We start from the raw sequence: 21,003 nt of genomic DNA on the forward strand, positions 1-21,003 counted from the left end.
AGAGCGGGTGTGAATCGGGGTACCGAAGCTCAGTCTCCTGAGATTAAGCGATTCTCCCACGAAGCGGCTACCACACGTTCGGACCTTTTTCGCCACTCGATTGACAAAAAAGCGTACCACTAAGCAATGTAGACCGCATTTCAGTTGCTACATCCGGTACTTCTGGCGGCCGCGTTCCAGCGGCGAAGGCTATTTCCGGGTGGCAAATAATTTACGTCATTGATACACACACTCACTGTCATCGTCGAGACATGGTGTTTTGTGTATTCGCATTCCCTCTACACGTTCCGGCTGAGGTTTGGTGCGCATGCTTTGTGTGAACGGCATTTTTTTTTTCACTTTGAAGGCGGAGCTTCGTAACGCCTGCAGGCCACTTGATTGGCCGATTACGACGTCACATGTTACTTTAGCGTTGGGATCCGGCGAATGCGAGTTCTGTTTGAAAAAAAAAGCCATCTTCTGTAATAGCAGGTGGGTTCCCAGAATAGTGAAGATATGTGCTCCCATGATGCTGTACACATGTGTGCTACGATTTAGCATCTGCTCTGCTCAAAAATTAAATTCTGGGGTTTCATGTGCTGGGCACCATGATATCTAACTATGAGGAACGCCGTAATGGGCGACACTAGGGAATAATTTCGACCACCTGGTGCTCTTTAAAGTGCACCTAAATCGGAACACACTAAGGTTTCCGTATTTCGTCACCGCCGAAAAACTGCGGCCGCCACGGGCGTCATCGAACGCAGGACCTAGAGTTTAGTAGCGCAGCGTGATAGCCATTGAATTACCTTGGCTGATTGCACTATGCTGAGCAATACTGCAGCTATGAGTATTCCTCACCAGAGGTGTAGCCACAGGGAAACTCTGCAAAGACCAGCAAAGTAATAGTTGCTCAACCATGTGTCCCTGAAAACGGGTATTGATTTTACAATCACGCCTTAAAGGGACCCTGCAACGCCGTTTTCAGGTCACCATATGTGCTCCAGGTCTATTACAGCATGTCATGCAACACCGCACAAAGGTAATTATCAAAATTGACCCACGCGGACCTTAGTTATGGGTCAGAAAAAAAAAATCGAGATATCAGCTAAATGAAAGTTTACACCTCACCTCGAATTCTTCCCGGCTTTAAGGTCCACATTTTACTTTCTCATGACGTCATCTACTGCCACCCAATAGCACCGGGCATTAGCAGCTAGAAGACGAAGCGCCACGACTGCCAAGCTTGCTCAAACTCTTGATGGCGTTCCGTGGCATTTCCATGGCATCCGCGATCGGGCGTCGTGCGGTCTAATCTCGAAGGCCATGGCGTCACTATCATAGTTACAACAGCTTCCGCGAAGCGGCCACTGGTGCTCCGAAGTGCTCGGCATGTGATGCGTCCTTTCCGTGCTTGCAAACAAGGAGGTTGAAAGAAAATTTGCTGGAGTGGAGGCTTCCTATTCGTTCCAATGCTAACGGGTGAAGCCTGGCAGAGCGGGCGGCGGCCATCTTGCCATAGGCAGGAACCTCAAAGAGCCGAGGCGTACTGTAGTACGTGGGTAGGCCTTCCTGTCCTCTGTACATTTTTTAATGTGTTCCCTCGTAATCGAGCGAACGAGCACAGCGAAGGACGAAAGAGCGAATACGGAGCACAACGGGTGATGAAATACGGCGGTAGAGGAAAAAGCGCGAGGAAGAAACCGGAGCTGGAGGGTGCCGCACAACCATGAGGCGGAAAGCGGAGGAGGAGGGTATGGCGAAAGCGTCACAAGAAAAGCGAAGTGCCCCGTAAGACAAGCTCTGCGGCGACGATGGCCACGAGATGGCACCACTGTAGCGCGCGTCAAACATGGAAACAAAGCGCTGCAAGAGCGGAGGTCTGCTGAAGCTGTTGTGAATCGCGCTCACACGTCACCCACGCGCTGCCTCAAGCGTTCTCCCGATTGGCGAGGCAGTCGCGCCACACTTCGCTCCGTTTCCAATGTGCCGCACGAGACAGATTCTCCGCGCCAGCCAGGCTACTCACACGGTTCCCTTCCTAACGTAAACCGTGTACTTATATAATCATAATACAAAATATTGACACTCGAAATGAAAGCACTTGTAGCGCTGTGCTCAGATTTCGCATTAGAGAGCAATATCAATCACCAGTGATTATTTTTCCATCTTCACTAGCTGGCTCGCGAAGCAAAAGATAGGTCCGCTTTACCTCTGTATTCCGATGGAGGCAGAGAGGGAAAATTTTGCGCATGAAGATTTGGATGTACGTAAAAAGGCCTAATGCTATAGGTATTGCTGATCTTTGGGGAGTAAAACTTGAGTGCCATGAAGGCACAAATTCAGGCAAGAGCAACAAACACGGCTTCGAACAGGTAACAAAAATTGGCAGTGGCCTAGCGCGGCTATGCCAGGATATACGTAGCGAAAGCTAAGGCATAGCATGGTGAGCTTTGGTTAATCTTGATTGCAAGTCCAGGTTAGGTTGTCTAGCTATGTTGCGGCGTTTAGCCAGTCATTCGGCGCGCTGTTCGTCTGTTTCCTGGGCGATTCGTTTCCTCATCTCGTTCCGACGTCGATTCCAGGCCTCCTCCTGTTTCTCAGAATTGTCGCCGTCGCTACTGCCGCCTCAACTGTAGTGGCAACGCACGCGAGCTCCCCTTTTCAATCCTCCTACATGTTATCAGTCATGCGACGCAGCTGGCGAAGCGAGCGGAGGAGAGCGCAACGACGAGGAACGCTGTGTGACGTCATACCAAATGGTGGCGGCGGAAAGGCGCGGAGCTGCGCAGCGGTGGAACAACTGTGGCTCGGTGCTACTTTGGCGCATGCGCAGTAGTGAATAGGGAGCGAGAGAGAGAGAAAGAAATATCCGCGGCGAGGCGCGCGTCGTGACGTCATGTGCCTTGTCGGAGAACTGCCACGGCGAAATCGCAAGTTCGCGGCCAGTAAAGCTTTCGCTATAAAAACGTGCGCATACGTAGAGCATTGCGTGAGCCCAGTCGGATTGGCATCCCTTTCAGCATGCATAATATATACGTGCTAATGAAATCGAGAGTTCAACGAAAACTCGTGTGGTCGGTATTGCCCATAGTCAAGGGTAGAAAGGAGGCCGACCAAAAAACATAAATAGAAAGGAAACCAAGACGTTTCGGCTGTTATACAGGGATCTTGTTCATTTGGGAACAGGATACAGGAAACGTCATGGTTGCTTTCCTTTTAGTGTGCTTAGGTGGTGTCAGTTTTACCCTTGACTATACGTGCTAATAACTTCCTGCAAGGCAGCGACACTCACTTACTTCTGGAGATTCTCAAGGAACGCGGAAAACATTGCCGAAATGTTTTCAGTTCGCATGAGAACTATTTGCCCCGTTCGACCGATGCACTCCGGAGTCCATCTTTTGGCTCCCAGCCTTCTTGTCAAAAGGCTAGTTTCCACTGACTTCGCACCTCAGTATATTATTTAGAAATCCGTTGGAGAAAAATAGCGTAAGTGGGAGAAAAAAAGTGTCGCTGATGCATGGCGGTTTAGCTATTAAATAGGCGCACGTCGAGCAGTTGTGGGTGAACATAGCGTGCATTGTTTTGAACAAATTCGGGTACTTACAGGTGAAGAGTAATCCCCGACCCTTTCTCGATTCAATTCAAACATGCGATTGCGTGTTCTTGGAGTGCAGCTCTTATGCGCCCATTCCTTCGTTGAGCGTCCGCGTCTCTCGAAATTCCAGGTAACAGAGCGAAGGAGTGCCGCGCTGGATGAATGAGCGAGCGCGGAGCGTAGCGGGAGATGAAAGATGGTGAGAGAGAACAGAGCGCGAGGAGGAACGAGGAGGAGGGTATGGCTAAAGGGTGAGGAGGAAACCGGGGTGCCAAGCCAGAAGTGCTCAACGGCGGCACCCAGGCATTCGGCGAGCGCTATGGCAAAAAAAAAAAGAAAGCGCTGGCGCGGACGTCGCACGCACTGCGCATGCGCTACTTCGCCTGCGCCGTGGCGGTCCCAAGAGAATGTACCCCGAGCGCGCCAGGCGTTTCCGTGTTGACGCTTTCTTTCTAAACAATGGGCGACGCAATCGGTGGAAATGCTTGGTCTGCCGCTGTTGCTAAGCGAGCTGCCGGAGCAGAGGCTCAGCCCCGCCTCTGAGAGGACCCTGTCATTTGGAATCAAATTATTTGCCACAATATATCGCGCACTCAAAACACCTAAACAGCTGCGCTTAAAATTCGCATTACGAGGTATCGCAATGGTATACGCATATACGCACCATCCACACAGCCGACTGGCGTCCTTTCTCTCCATGGCAAGATGGCGCTGTACGACTTCACCTCAAGAGCACCCACTCCGCTCTAGGAAAATTGTTACCCGGAGCAATATAAATTACTTAACGTAGAACGGCCGTGGTGTTGCAACTACGTAATTGCGTTTAGCAACCATTTTGTGTATCACAAACCAACGGGCCTATTGTCGCAACCTCCGTTCCAACACGGCGCCCGTGGCTCTATGACGCTTAAAATGGTTCTAAAACGCAGTGGCTTACATTTTTTCGCAGTACTAGCAACGTCGTGCCAACTTGAGTCCATGGTGGCGATGCCATGGATGTCGTTCAACAAGCTTTGCTCGGCGCATCGCAGGATGGAGGTTTCAAAAAAAAACTTCTGTGCTGGAGATGATGTCCGAGAGGTGAAGCCGGCCGCCTCTCACTAACCAGGGGAATCGATTAAAGTTGGCATTCGGCGGTTAACAGAAAGGGCTTTCTTCGGACTTCCAATGACTATCACAAGGCCAATTTTGCCATACAGATGCTTCTCGATATGTCTTTCTGTTTCGTTGATTTTAGAATGAAGCTTGAAAGTCTTGACAACTTGTACGGGAGATCAGGGTGTCACTATACTCAGCCTGTTGGAATGTTTTAGCCCGAAACACCATTCTAATATTTTCCAGTTACATTAACATTTATATTAATTGATGATCAAGAGCAGTTGAACTGCGGTTGTTCTCCCTGTAGTTCAGCACGCTTTCAAGGTGAAGGAAGGGCAAGCGCTGGCTTCACCTCTGTTGGTAAGAATCTGTGAAGGCTGCCACTCCAGAATTTCTTTTTATAACCTCCTTGGTTGCAGGGCCCCTTTAGGACAAGTTCCACGAAGGTTCCACTCGGCAGCGATGAAAGTCGCCACTGGAACCCGATGCCTAGGTTCATTCTCCATTAGGTCCACTAGGTCCAAGTCCATTCTCCATTAGTCCATTAGGTCCACTAGGTCCAATGCGCGGCAACGTTGACGATCACGCAAACGAAACGTTAGGCCGCTTGTTCAACAGGCTGCAAGATCCAAGTTGAAATGCTTATCATAATAGACCGACGCTGTTTATGAACGTCGCTGCAATGCTATTTGTGCCTTGCATTTGGGTGGAAAATCCAAGAACACTTAATACAAGAATGCTGCAATAACCCTGAGCAGTTGTGGCGGCTGTGTCATACAGAGACTAGGCGACGCCATTAGAGAGTTGGCTCCGTTGAAGACGTCTCGCGTGCACTCGCTGTTCTCACCATACAACTATTTGGGATTCGCTACGCCCAGCGCACTTGCACGCAGCACATCTGAAAACCATGGCCTCCTAGACAGAGTGCGATGAAATCGCACTGTCAATTCTGCGAGCCAATGCATCTTTTAAACCGCTCGATTATATCCCATCCATGTTCTCACGTTAGTCTGTATACTGACTACTCGTTTACAACAGAATCTTATCCCAATAAATGAACACTAATGAGTATATTAGTTTGGCTGCTTTTATGAACCACGCTATTGCAATAGCAAAAAACTGTGACTATTACTGCTCGCACAGTGAGACTTGGTGGGCTAGGAAAGCGTGCATAAAAAAAATTACCGACCATTACAATACTCCATAGAGCCCATTTTGAGGGCAGCTCCTTAGCTGTTTTCAGTTCGCGATACGTTGCGGCAAAGAATTTAATTCTGAACCAAAGTGCCCTCTCGGCGGCGGCACCGAGCCTCTGCTCGCACAGCTAGTTTAGCAGCAGCAACAGACGAACGATGTCCATCGGTTGCATCGCTAATTTTTAAAGGAGAAAGCGTGAACACGAGAACACGTGACTCGCGTGCAGCTCATTCTCTGGCGGCGCGGCGCGGATGAAGTGGCGCATGCGCAGTCGGTCCGATGCCAGCGCTTTGTTTCCGTAGCGCTCGCCGCCTGCCTGGTCGTCGCCGTCGAGCGGGTCCTGTCAACACCACCTAGATAGCACAAGGCCTGTTTACTCCGATCCATGACGTCATGCTACCTGGCCCGAAATTTCTATTGACAAGGCTGGCGTGATGAAAGCGGTGACGTCAAAATCACTGTTGCCTACTCGGGAGCATCTCCATTAGATTCTATGGCAGTCGGGCCAGGTAGCATGACGTCATGGATCAGAGTGAAAAGGCCTTGTGCTATCTAGGTGGTGTTGGTCCTGTGCGGCACTCCGCCTTCCTCCTCCGATTTCCTCATCGCGCTAACTTCGCTCTCGCTTCCTTTCATCTCCCGCTGCGCCCCGCGTTCGCTCTTTCATCTTTCGCTGTGCTCTTCGCTCAGGCACTTACATTGCGCTTACTACAGGCTGGTACTTATCCTTACCCACGGAGACTGAACATGTTTTATCCAGAGATGCATACAGAGCCTTATTGCCAAGATTGTGGTTGATGTTGATATCATGGGGAAGGTGACCGTATCGTTCATGAGGGCTTCCTCGGTAGGTACAGGTAGGGCGCCTGTGATTATCCCCTTGCAGGAATTGTCCGGGGAAGCCACATACGCAGAGACTTGATACGATTTGTTTCCGAGCGGGAGCGTGTGAATGTGGCAAAGCTGTTCCGCCAGGTCAGGGTCCGGGGTGCTGACCAGTGCGATATTCTGTTCTTTGCGTACTCGTATGCGTGCCGTCGGTAGGCAGCGGGGCTCGGAGTGCGGTTTGTATCGCGCCTCGCAACGGTAAGACCGCTTCTTGTTGTAGTGATATACCTCCTCTTATTCGGAGAACCACCTTGTGGTCCCCTGCGGGGAGGCGCGGCATTCGAGGCTGCAGCCGGGTCCATGTCGACGTTCGCGTGAGTCGAATGGGGCGGGTGGAGTCTTGAAGGACTCCTCGGCGACAACCCTTCGTCGGCGAGCGTCGACCACCCGGTACCATGGAATGTGAGGCACGGGTGGCTGAGGATGTGTATCATTGGGCATGCCGGCTGCTCCGCTCCGGCCGGGGCCCGTAGTCGCAGAAATCGATGTCGCGCTCAGCCTGCATCCATGCAGTCCAGTTGAACTGCCGGGTCGGAATTGTTGGCGGACATCTCCGCGGCTCGGGCCCCTACCCTGGGAGCCGCGTTGCAGGGTGCGTCGGATGCCGACGCGGCGTCCGCGTCCGCCGTGACGCTGTCGCGGTGGCGCATTTAGGCTTAACACGGTGACCGCCGCTTAGGGATTTCAAACGGCCGTCTCAGGCTAAGAAAAGAGTCCAGCCCGGAAATATTGGCGTCTAGTAAAAGCTGGTGACTCGCCGGTGACGATGGTTGTACGATTTCGTGCCGATGGTGAAAGATTCCGGGTGGTTGAGGGTGGACTAGCAGAGCCCGCTGCGACGCGATGTGCATCCTCCGGTGCCCAGGTAGCGTCCCATTCTCGTGTTCACGCTTTCTTTCTAAAATATGAGCGATGTAACCGGTGGAAATGCTTCGTCTACCGCTATTGCTAAGCGAGCTGCCCGAGCAGAGGCGCAGCGCCGCCGCCGAGAGCACCCTGTCGTTTCGAATTAAATTATTTGCCACAATAAATCAGACTTAAAACACCAAAACAGCTACGCTGAAAATTCGCGTTAAAGGGTATCGTAATGGGCGGTGAATTTTTTTTTTTGTGTGTGTGTGTGTGCGTCGACACATCACCCACACAGCCTACTGGCGTCTTTTCTGCCCATGGTAACATGGCGCTGTATGGCTTCAGCTCAAAAGCGCCACTCCGCTCTAGGAAATATATGTTAGCTCTAGCAGTTTGAATCAATTAACGCGCAATGGACGTGCTGTTGAAACTACGGCATTGCGTTGTACAACCACTTTATGTATCACAAGGAAACAGGCATAGTGTTCTAACCGCGGTTGCAACACCACGCCCGTTGCTCTGTCATACTAAAAATGGTTCTAAAACTTGATACCATATGTTTTTTCGCAATATTAGAAACGTCGGGCCAACATAAGTCTTACACTACATTTTTAACCAATCATCATAGTGCTACTCACATTCGTCACGGCCAGCCTAGGCAGTTTACGAAATCGCCGCATAGAGGCAATACTGTCGATACCGTTCAACATGCTTTGCTTGGCACATGGCAGGATCGAGGTTTTAAAAAACTTCTATAGTGGAGATGATATCCTAGAGGCGAAGCCGGCATCCTCCATCTCACCAGGGAAATCGATTAACATTGGCATTCGGCGAAGAACAGGAAGCATCTTCTTCTCACTTCCAATGATTTTCACGAGGCCAATTTTGTCATACAGATGTTTCTCGATGTGCCTGTCTGTGAAGCTGATTTTAGGATGAAGCTAGAAAGTCTTGACAACTTCTGTGGGAGGTCAGGGTATCAGTACCCATCCTGTTGGGATATTTTAGCCCGGAACACCGATATAATATTTTCCAGATCGTCTAAAATTGATATTAACAGATCAAGAGCAGCTGATCGGCGACTGTACTCCATGTAGTTCAGCACGTATTCAAGGCGAAGTAGGGGCAAGCGCTGGCGTCACCTCTGCTTGTAAGAGACTGCGCGGACTGCCGCTCCGGAATTTCTTTTTATAACCTTCTTGGTTGCAGGGCTCCATTGAGACGAGTTTCACAAACGTTTCACATGGCGACGATGAAAGTCACCAGTGAAAGCAGATGGATAGGCCCGTAACTTTCTTTGTGAGTACAACACGCGGCAACATTTATGAGCACGCAAACCAACCACCAGGCTACCTGTTCCACAGCCTACAAGATGCAAGAGGAACTTTCTTTTCTTAAAAGACCCACGCTGCTGATGAATGTTATCAGAATGCTACTTGCATCGGCCATTTCGTTTCAAACTCCAAGCGCCACTTTTGCAAGCACTGGCAACAACCTTGATCATCTGTGGTGGCTTTGTGAAAAGATACCCTAGGCGACACCATCAAGGAGTTTCCTTCACTCACATTTGTCGAGTCCTTCTTTCATTAAGCAAAATACATATTTGTGATTGGCTACACCCAACGCACTTGCAAAGAGCACGTATGAAAAGCATTGCCATAGAGAAAGGGATTGAACAAGAGCGGACACTCGGCGAAAATTGGAAACAGGAAACACGTCACGCTATACTTTTAACATCGACGAATTGGGGCCGCGAGCATCGAGGAAAAAAAGAATGTGAAATGAGATTAACAGAAGTTGTTTTATTTTTTTATTCTTTCCCGAAAAAATTAAAAATATCTGCGTATAAATTAAATTAAACTTTGCGGCTTACTTCCGTTGCCTAGCGACAGGCGAACCGGCGAATGACGAGCCAGATGTTTGCGTCATTGTCAGACACGCCGCCGAAGCGAGAGAGAGCGGCCGCGCATCTGAGCGTTGGACTGTTCGGGCGCACGTCTGCCTGTTTTTCTATTTTGGTATTTAGCCTGGTTTGGTGGCCTCCCGGCGAATTATTGCGTTCATTCGGAACTTCGACAAGGCAGCACTGCACTATTGGACTACGGCAAGGTGAGAAACTTTGTTCGACAGTCTGCGACGCACTTCAAGCAATTAGGCTTACTGCCCGGCAACTAGGCTAGACTTGTGACGCAGTTAACGAAAAACAGCGTGGCCGTCGTGGAGCAGTTAATTTGAATTAAAGAATCGCACTGGGAGATGTTTGCGACGCTTCCTATAAGCCCTAATACTGTTTAAACTAATTTCGGTAGTTTTTGGGCACGCTAGTCGCACAGGGTGCTGTGACGCAGTTTCGCGTGTACTGAATTTTACTGTGACAAGTTTTGGCGCTTTCTCTGACTGCCAACATTATTGAAACTAATTTCATAGCTTTTTTGGGCTACCTTTCGAGCGCAGTGGGCGCGCCTGGCGCTGTGACTCGGTTAGCGAAAATCAACTCCGCCGTGGTGCGCGGTTTCGCGCTTTAATGCACTGGCAAGTTCACGGCGCTTTTCCTTCTCTGACGCCCAACATTGTTGAAAATTATTTTCGATACTTTTATGTTATGAGGCCCGCTCGCCGCGCCTGTTGTGACGCAGCGAAAAGCAGCTCGGCCGTGGTGACAGTTTGGCGCGTACTGAATCTTATTCCGACAAATTTGTCGCAATTCTTATGTCCCCGCAACAATTTAAGCCTTCTTTCGGTACTCACGCTTGTCGAAAACGCGACGAGCAATCGTCAAGAGTGATAACACGGGAGTGCGTTGCTTGTGCCTGCAGAACGCGCAAGAGATAAGCCAAGGAGCTCAAACGCCAGGAACTAACTCGAAAATTCTGTCTTCTGACCGCACCCACGCATTTTGTCTTGAGTGCGAGTAGAAGGAATTCTGCGAGCGTCCAGCATGCTCTGATTGAGAGCCTGTGTTGTGGCCACCTCTGTGTATTCGTAGCGTACTATCGCGTCTATTGTAGCCAAGTTCGTGAAACGCGCCGTTGCCCGCGCATTCGTGCAGTTAAAGTGCAGGAAATAAGCATTGGGAAGAGGGGAATGCTTGGAATTAGAATGTGTTTGTGGTATGTACGGTATTGCTTGGGATGAGTCGGGTATTTTCTACTCCGTGTGTGTAAATACGAACTGCTTTTGTTCGTAATGCCGCCCACTCACCTTTCGCACGCTTCGTCTCTACAGGCATTATTCTTAGATGTTAATACCAAAATAACGCTTGTAATTTTTTCAGCTCACATCGTCTGGTTGAGCTCCCTGCGGAAACTACTGCTGCTTACCTGGTGCCACAACGCTGGACGAATGCACAAAAGCCCGCGACGAGCATTTACAAAGAATAAAATAAACGTTAATTTTTCCACATTTCACAAGGTGTCTTGCGTCTTTATGAAATTGCACGTGTCACATATTCAATGGAGGCTTTTGAAGATCTTTGAAAGTTAATTTGAAAGTTTATTTAACATAATGAATGTATACAATTGCAAAGTACACACTTTTGGGACCCAACAAATTTGTTAAATGGTCCCTACCCTGTCGCAATCAATTTTACTTAATAAAATAATTTGCAAATAAATATTTAATAAACAAAAATGTAAATAAACATTTGCTGCAAAAGGAAAAATAAAAAAAAAAATAACAACGACGGAGCCGGCGTGACGCGCACCAGCTGAAATTCAAAACGCGCGCGCACAAAACCGAAACCGGAAGTGTGCTTCAGGTTTTAACATCGGCGGCTTGGTGCGCTGCAGTCAATTCGGCCGCTGGGCTCTGTGGGAGTGTCCGCTCTTATTGTATTCCTTTCTCTGTGGCATTGCCCCCGAGATTGCGTGCGATCAAAACGCACTGTGAGATGTTCGAGGCAATGCATCTTTTCAGCCGCTTGATTATGTCCCATTGATAGTTACCATTTTACATTGTCCTTCGAAACAGATACTTATTCGAGGCTTGCTACGCACTGCGCATTTGCTCGCAGCACATTTGAAAAGCACGGGCCCCAAGATAGCGTGCGATCAAATCGCACTGTCGGATCTTCGAGCCAATGCATCTTTTAACCGTTTGATTATTTCCCATGCTTGTTCTCCCGTTATTCACTATACTGGCTATTCATTTTCACAACAGGATCTGATTTCATTAAATGGACACTACTGAATTAATATTAGCTTGGCTGCCTTTATAAGTCAGGCATTTGCAATAGCAAAAAACAGTGACTATTACTGCTCTTACAGTAAAACTTGGCGAGCTAAGAAAACGTGCAAAAATATTACCAACGATTACGATACTCCATAATATGAATTTTTAGCACATTTGTTTAGGTGTTTTAAATTCGCGATATGTTCTGGCAGAGAATTTGATCCTCAAGCCCTCTCGGAGGCGGCGCTCAGCCTCTGCTACGGCAGCTAGTTTAGTGCAGCTAGAGACGAAGCATTTCCGCCGGTTACAAACTCATTTTTCAGAAAGCAAAGCACGCACACAAGAACGCGTGGCGTGCGCGGAGCTCATTCTATGGCGTCGCGGCATAGGCGAAGTAGCGCATGCGCAACAGGTGCGAAGCCCACGCCGGCGCTTTGTCTGCGACAGCTCGCCGGCTGCCTGGTCGCCGCCGCTGAGCCTGTCTCGTGCGGCTCTCCACTTTCCTCCTCTGCTTTCCCCTCACCCTTCCACTGCACCCTCCCCTTCTGTGATTGCCTGCTCGCGCCATCTTCGCTCTCGACGTGTCTCATCTCCCGCAGCGCTCCGACTTCGCTCTTTCATCCTTCGCAGTGCGCGATCGCTCGGTTACAAAGGACTCCGACGTTCAACACAGTAGCGGGTGCCGAAGATCTGCGCTCTAAAAGCGGTAAAGAAAAAAAAACAACGGCTGTAGTAGAGTGACCTAAAAAATAGTTTAGCTGTAGACAACGCCCTCTTGATCCTGCATGTATCGTCGCTGCATAGTAGCATCTTACAGCACCGACTCTTGTCAACGTAACTGTTTACCATTATAGAAAACCCTCCGCGGTTGTTGAATGGCATTGGTGTTACGCTGCTGAGCACGAGGTCGAGGGATGAAATACTAGCCGCGGCGGCCGCGTTACGATGGGAGTTAAATGCAAAAACGCCCGGGCAGCGGCCATTGAGTCCACGTTAAAGAACCCGAGGTGGTCGAAATTAATCTGGCGTCCCACCTACGGCATTTCTCATAATGAGATCGTGCTTTTGGCCCGTTATACCGCAGAATCTAGTCTTTAAAGCAGCACTACATTGCATTCCCAAAGAAGTAGAGCCTAAACAATTGAAAGTCTCAAGGACTTCTACTTACTTTACTTCTTTATTTTAGGTCCGTGTACGAAAAGACGCCTTCTCAGACGGAAAGAATGACGCAGCGCAGCTACACTCCTAAAACCTTGCCTCTTTTTGCAGTTGCAATTCTTTTCTGCTACTTCGATGGATCGCTGCATTTCTCGAGACGCTCCACGCGGTCTGGATCTTTAAGCCCCCTGAACGCACTTCCAACGCCCACAAAATAGTCTAGATACTGCGCAGCGGCTCCGATAGCGCCCATCAAACCTGAGTAGAGTGCGAACGTATATAGCCGATCTTACTTATGAGAGCTTTTTAAGGCTTGTTACGTTTCAGTGCCGGCTCCAGCGAAGAGTCATTTTTCAGGAGACGTCATCATAGGCTCCATACAGGTCGCGGACTTCCTAACGTCTCTGCGTCGTCAACAGTAGGTTATCAGGATGACGTTCTAGCTGGCTTTTTCTTTCACCAAGGAGGTTAACTCGGGGCTGCAGGGTTGATACATTGCCCATTCTTGTCGCGTGCATAGTCTATTTCCTGTGCTAATTGATGTTCGACTAGCCCAAGAGATTAAGTTAAGACTAAGGTAAATCCTCGGCCAAGAAAGCGAAAACCGCATTTATTTGAAACACTAATCTAATATTGGGCTTCGATCCTCATAAACTCCCGTTTCTGATTAGAATTATACCCACGAATCATACACGACCAACTACGACAGCTAAAACCATGTCGCCGACACGTACGCTGTATAGACGATATACGAAATTTCTTGAGCAGGCTCTCCCGCACAGTTTTACTTCCCCAATCCTAAGTGGCTGCCTTCCACCTAGTAGCACTGTTTAACCTAGGACAGACGTTTTCATAATTGGGAAGGTGAGATGGAGGGTAGAAAGTAGAAACGCTATTATCAGCCCGCATACCTACACCTTCATTACGTTCCTAACCCGAGCTCGGTCATCGTGGTTAGGTCAAACTTGGTGTGCGGAGAAGCACACCTGCAATTTTTGCATATATAATCTGTTGCTCGAGAGAAACAACCGGCTACTTAGACACACGTAGTCTTTCTTTTAAGCACGCATTAGCGAAGGTAAAAGAAGGACGTCAGATTGTAGAGCGCTGGCGGTGACCTGGCACCTTCTGCAGTAATAAATAAACGCCTCGTAACACGCCCTGTTCGCCGCTTTCAAACGTGCCATTCTGAACCTGTCAGAATGCCTGGTATTTTCTGCAGTTTTACGACAAACATCGCAATCCTGTGACCTAGCACTTCCTTACACGAAAGCCTATCCTCGCACGAGCCGACATAGAATAAGTCCTTGTGTTACTTCTAAACAAACTTAGTCTCTAAAAGTGTCTTCAAAGACCGATTCCGACTTAACCAGAAGCTTACAGAGAGCACCGTGCCCATTTCATCTCCATTTCTTGATAAACACTACGGAATAACATCGGCGCCATCTCTTGCACGCAAATTTAGCGCAAGACATCGAAATATAGGCTTTCATATATCTCGTACATTTACTGTTCTTCTTTGACACACTTGACAATGCTGCTCGGAAGCCAGCAAGCTCTCACAAATACTCATATGTACGTCACTAACTTTCTGCTTTCTTCCCTTTCGTCCTAGTGATATAAATAATTATGTCAATTGTATATTCTCTTGCTACGGTGGTGATGCCATCGATGCCTCTCAACAAGCTTTCCTTATGTAAAACTCTTGCTTGGGCAAGTTAGTTCATGCTTGAATGAGTAAAGGCAAGGCGCAAAAGACCATGACTGAAGAAGGACACAAACGACAGGACCGGCGCCACTCACGACTAAGTTTATTTACGCAACAAGCCTGCCTTGTGTAGGTCAATGTGTGATCATGGTCAATGTGTGTCTATGGTGAATGTGTGATTCGGCTTGATTGACCTACACAAGGCAGGCTTGTTGCGGAAATAAACTTAGTTGTGAGTGGCGCCGGTCCTGTCGTTTGTGTCCTTCTTCAGTCCTAGTCTTTTGCGCCTTGCCTTTACTGATTCAAGCTTTCCTTGGCGCATTGCAGTATACAGGTTTAAAAAAACTTCTGTAGCGGACAGTGGCGTAGCCAGAAATTTTGTTCAGGGGGGCTACGCCACTGGCCCCATGTATATATATATATTTGTTCTGTTCGAGGAAGCTTTAGCTCGGGTGCTCCTATTTAAATACATGTAGAAGGAGAACTCGTTTTTGAGGAGGTTTGTTGCATTTAAAAGAAAAAGTTTAATTCTAGTGACTACTGGTTTCGAATTTTTCGTTTGGGTGGTCAATTTTTTTTTAAATTGGCCAAATCGAAAATTTTCAGAAAACGAAATTATCAAGTTTAAAACTCCGTGACTCAACAATGAAAAATGATATCACAATTCTGTGAATTGCATCTAATAGTACTTCTACAGCGGAAAAAATGGGTATGTTACACATGAATCTCAAAAAAATTTTGTATTGTGGAAATACGGCTTGTGCAGAACCCTTGTACACAACGTAACCAATTCACGTAAGATACAAATTGACATAGCAAACTTGTCCACTTTGATTGTCATAGTAGATGCCGTTTACAGAACCACAATGTCTGTTCTTCATGCGTAGCTATTAGTTTGTAAACGTCGCGCTTCTATTTTTTCAAACTTTCGAATTTTTCAGAATATTTTAAACAAAATTCAGGCCCTAAGTCGAAGTTGTGTTTCAACAGAACTAGGATTTAACTTTCTCTCTCAAATGCAGCAAATTTCAATAAAAGCGATTAGCAGGATTATCTAAGAAAAGCGTTTCTGCGTGTTACAAGTATTTGAATAGGCCGCGTCGGATTGGGATCGAGCTAAAGCTTACTCTTAAACAATTTGTCAAGGGATCAAATCCATGAATAATAACTGCATTGTCATTGCCAAAGATGCTGGAAACGAATTCTTGAACGCTACGCACAGTCAAAACAATAAAATATGTATTTTTTCATAAAAGAATATACTCGTATGTTCCAAAAATTTTGCCCAAAATAACAGATATCAATTCTTTTATATTTTTGTCTATTTAAGTAAAGAAAATATCACACGAACTTTAGAACTATATCAGTTCGAAACCAGGAAAGCAGTGCATGCCACTGATATGAAAAATTAAAAGGCAATGAACTGAACAAGTAGAGGACAAATGTGTTAATGAAACTTTGTAGAACCGTGCTTACATTCTTGTATATATGCAATGGCAAGTGAAAAATCTCAATGACGCTGTAACTTGTTTTAATGTATTACGCAGAAGCAGCTGTCGCCGGTCGTGTATCGTGAGTAATTGCACCGAAATCATAGTCGCAACAGAGGGCACGTATAAAAAGCAGGAATTCTGCAAGATATACGAGGGCAAGTCAAATGAATGTGAGCCAACAACGGGGTACTTTATTTAAAAGTAGTCTTCATGAGAATTTAGACATTTGTCCCATTGACTAACGAGTCGCGTGATTCCCGTCTTATAAAACTCCTTGGGTTGCTGCTTCAAAAAGTCTGTATCTGGTTCCGTTGAGCTGTTTTTTTCGGTTGCCCCAAAATTTAAAAGTCGCAAAGTGACAGGTCTGAGCTGTATGGCGGATGCTGCAGCGTTTCCCACTTGAACTTTGCCGGTTTTCTATTAACCACATAAGCGACGTGGGGACAGGCATTGTCGTGGAACAAGATGACCCCATTCGTCAATTTTCCACGTTGTTCGTTCTTGATTGCGACACACTGCCGTTCTGGCGTTTCACAATATCGGAAACAATTGATAGCCTCTCAAGATTTAGCAAATTCCATCAGTAATGGACCCTGACGACTGAAAGAAAAGTCAACAACACCTTTCCAGCGGAATTGAATGCCTACATCGAGCACCTAATGGGGCTACGGAATTAATACCGAAGAAAACATGAGACGATTGGCCCACTGAGAACCATACGCAAACTGCTCAGTATCCTACACCGGCAAAACAAGACTTTCCGGAAAGGTTCCGCTCAAGGAACGCGGTGCAATCCTTCGAGTCCCCACACTGATGGCGGCGAGCGACCGTTGTTTTTTTTTTCTCGTCTGCTAGCCAGAAAGCTTCCAAAACTCTGTCAGGTGAAAATCCACTCGGCCAGAGCAAACCGAACGCCCACCGAAGTGCACCGCGTGGTGGTAGGGGCCATACGAGAAAAACATATGCGCTCTGGATCGCTCTGGCAGCCCGCGGGTAGGGTAGCGAGAACAAAAAAAAAATTGAAGAGGCTCAATGTGTCCTCGGCGAATAAAAGTCAAAGTTGAAAAAATAAATAAGAACGTAGTTACTTGGGCTGGCTTTAGTGTCTTGACATGGATGTTCTGGCGTAGGTTAAAAAAGTCTTGATATTTTTTTATGTGACATTATGGCACAAATGAACTACCGCAACTCATCGTCTCATTGGACCTCGCTGCGTGCTTTGTCAACTCGTCTGCTAGTGTGTTGATTTGGCTTGTCTCGTTGTATGTTCCGATGTAAGACTTTAGCAAAAGTCAACGGATCTTTGGCGTCAAATGTTTATAACAACATTAAACCCACAAAGTTCCGCAATTGAAAATTTAAAGCACAACTTTGGAAATGTCAATGCACGTTTCACATCAAGAGCTTATGAGATTTATACCCATAAAGTTTCGCAATTGGTATCCAAGCGCTTCATAGATTCCTTGGCCTCAGTGAGATGCCGCGGCGAGCCCGCTCACCATCAAAGCGCCCTTGAAACTTTGTGCTCGGATGGGACTGCTTGGCGTTATATGACTGCCGGTGTACGGGCTTGCCACGAAATCCAGCCCGAGTTCGCAATCTTCGGGGTTAAATGTCTTTTCGAGCGTCAAAAAGACATTCTAGACAAAATCCAGAGTGATTTCCGTCGCCGGAGGTCGCTTTGGTCGGCGGTGCATGGACAGCACTAAAAAATTTCGGGGGGGGGGGGGGCTGAAGCCCCATAAGCCCCCCCCCCCTCCCCCTGGCTACGCCCCTGGTAGCGGAGATCATATTCTAAAGGTAAAACCGGCCACTTCCACCTTACCAGGGGACTCGATTAACGTTGGCACTCGGCGGAGAACAGGAATCGTTTCCTTCACTTCCAATTACTTTCACGACGCCAATTTTGCCATACCGATGCTTTTCGAGTGTCGCCGGTTTTAGGATGATGCTTGAAAGTTTCGGCAACTTGCATGAGAGACCAGGGTGTCACTACTCAGCTTATTCGAATATTTTAGCCCGAAACACCATTCCAATATTTTCCAGTAAGGCTAAAATTTATATTACCAGATCCAGAGCAGTTGAACTGCTACTGTTCTCCGTGTAGTTCAGCACGCATTCAAGGGTGAAGTAGGGGCGAGCACTGCCTTCACCTCCGCTGGTAAGGATCTGCAAGGGCTGCCCCACCAGAAATTCTTTTTCTAACCTCCTCGGTTCCAGGGCCCCTTTGAGACGAGTTTCACAAAGGTTTCACTTGGCGACGATGGAAGTCACCAGTGAAAGCCGATGGCTAGGTCCACTACACTTATCCGTGGATACAAGACGCGGCAACGCGTTCACGATCACGCAAACGAATCGTCAAACCGCCTGTTTAATAGTCTACAAGATCCAAGATCAACTGTTTATCTTAACAGACCCACGCTGATTATGGATGTCCCACCAATGATATTAGCGCCCTGCATTTCCTTGGAAAAATCGCAGCACACTTCATGCAAGAATGCTGCAGTAACCTTGAGCACCTCTGGTGGCTTTGCCATAAAGAGACTAGGCGACGCCAATGTACAGTGACTCCATTGACGAATGGAACAGTGCTCAGCACTTTTAACTATTTATTATTCGCTACTCTCAGCGCACTTGCAGGCAGCACAATTACGTAGCGTACGATGAAATTGCACTGTCAAACCTTCGAGGCAATGCATGTACTGACTATTCATTTACAACAGAATCTGATCCCATTAAATGGGCAGTAATTAGTCATATTCGTTTGGCTGCCTTTAGAAATCACGCTATTGCAATAGCAAAAAACGGTCAGTGCACTTCCGCTCTGTAAAGAAGGATGACCAGCGAAGCTGTGTATGAGGGCCCCTTAATGGCGAACTGCGCCTCCCCCGCGGGTCGGCCCGGCATTGCGCTATCTTCGGGATGGGTCAGCGTATGCGGAGTGCTTAACGCCTGCTTCACCTCCGCCGCGGGTCGGCCCGGCATTGCATTATCTCCGGGATCTGCCCACGTGTGAGGAATTTTTCGCCTAACGCGACACGAAAATTTCCTTCGATGGTAGAGGTGCACAACTTCGCTGTAAAAACAAAGGCAGTAGTAGACTGACCTAGAAAATAGTTCAGGTGTAGACAGTGCCCTCATGAAACCACATATATCGACGCAGCATCGTAGCATTTTACAGCGCCATCTGTTTTCTACGTAATTCTTTATCTTTATAGAAAAACCATCGTGGTTGTTTAGTGGCTTTGGTGTTACGCAGCTTAGCATGAGGTCGGGGGATGAAATCTCGGCCGCGGCGGCCGCGTTGCGATGGGAGTGAAATCCAAAACGCCCTTGTAGCGTCCACTGGGTCCACGTTAAAGAAACCGAGGTGGTCAAATTTAATACGGCGTCCCCCACAACGTAGCAGAGGTGAAGGATGGCCGGGTTCGGATATGTGTGTCTGCAATTTCCTCCAGGCAACCACCTGTTTCCTGTTTAGTTTCGCGTGCAGTGGTGGGTAGTTACATCTGGTCAGTCTGTAGTGTTGCGTGATGTCTCTGAAAGTGGTCGTGTGATCCCCGCACGTCCACTCATGCATCGCTGTAGTGGTTTAGCACATGCTGTCGGAATGCAGCGGTGGCGTGCACCAGGAGTCGCTGACAAACGGAGTAGACATGGCAGTGTCGAACCGTGAGGCGCATAATAATATCGTTACGCTCAGCACTATAGAAAAGCATGGCCCCTAGATAGCGTGCGACCAAATCGCACTGTCAGATGTTCGAGGCAACGCATATTTTAAGCCGATTGATTATTTCCCTCCATGATGCTACGTTATTCACCATACTGGCTACTCATTTAAAACAGAATCTGGTCCCATTATATGGACTCTACTGAGTAATATTAGCATCGCGGCCTTTATAAATCACGCATTTGCAATAACAAAAAAGCGTGACTATTACTGCGCCCTCGCCTCCACTGACCGTGCGCCGGGTAACGCGTCCTGTCCTGGGCGACCCGAGCCTCTGTGCTCGTGCAACGAGATTTGCAAGCATAATTATCTCTCAAGAAAACTCCTGCCTATGCCGCAATCCTCGCTGTGCACGGCCCAGGCAGCCACTTTCAGACGTCTACAAACAAGCACTTACCCGAGCCCCTGGGGCACTGCACACAATGTGCCCCGAATGGTTCCCAAGCCCGCACTGTCCCCGGTGTGGTGGTTATGCGGACTTCGAGCATGTCCTGTGGGGCTGCGCCTGTGCCGATCCCCCTCTCCCCCAAGAGGAAATAATTGAAGCTTATTAGGGCCCAGGACCAGACCTCTCACATCCTGGCAGTCCCGAGGGACGCGAGGGGGCACCTGAGAGTCCCCGAGTGGGCCTAGCCAGGTGACGTTGAGCTTACTCGCGTCTATTGTGGACCTAATAACCTTGTTTAATTCACTCACTCACTCACTATTACTGCTCTTACAGTGAGATTTGGCGGGCTAGGAATAGATTCAAAAAAGACCGGCGATTAGGATACTCCGTAGTACCAATTTTGAGAGCAGTTCTTTAGGTGTTTTGAATCCGCGATATAATGTGGCAAAGAATTTGGCTCTCAACGACAGCGTCTACTCGGCGGTGGCGCTGAACCTTTGCCGTGGCAGCTAGTTTAGTGCAGCTACAGACGAAGCATTTCTACCGGTTACATCGCTCACTTTTCAGAAAGCAAGCGCGAACACAAGAACGCGTAGTTCGCGAGGACCTCATTTTCTGGGGGGGCGCGGCACAGGCGAAGTAGCGCATGCGCAGTCGGTCCGGAGCCCACGCCAGCGCTTTCCTTCCACAGAGCTCGCCGCCTGCCAGGTCGCCGCCGTTGAGTGTCGCGTGCGGCACTCCGCT

General features: G+C 48.2%; 1 protein-coding gene across 1 annotated transcript in view; it reads left to right on the plus strand.

Moving 5' to 3' along the window:
• LOC135905711 (uncharacterized) overlaps window positions 1–21,003 on the plus strand; it is a 51,445-nt gene that overhangs the window by 19,556 nt on the left and 10,886 nt on the right. The window lies entirely within an intron of this gene.

The sequence above is a fragment of the Dermacentor albipictus genome, chromosome 7 (genome assembly GCF_038994185.2).
Source record: "Dermacentor albipictus isolate Rhodes 1998 colony chromosome 7, USDA_Dalb.pri_finalv2, whole genome shotgun sequence".
NCBI lineage: Eukaryota > Metazoa > Arthropoda > Arachnida > Ixodida > Ixodidae > Dermacentor > Dermacentor albipictus.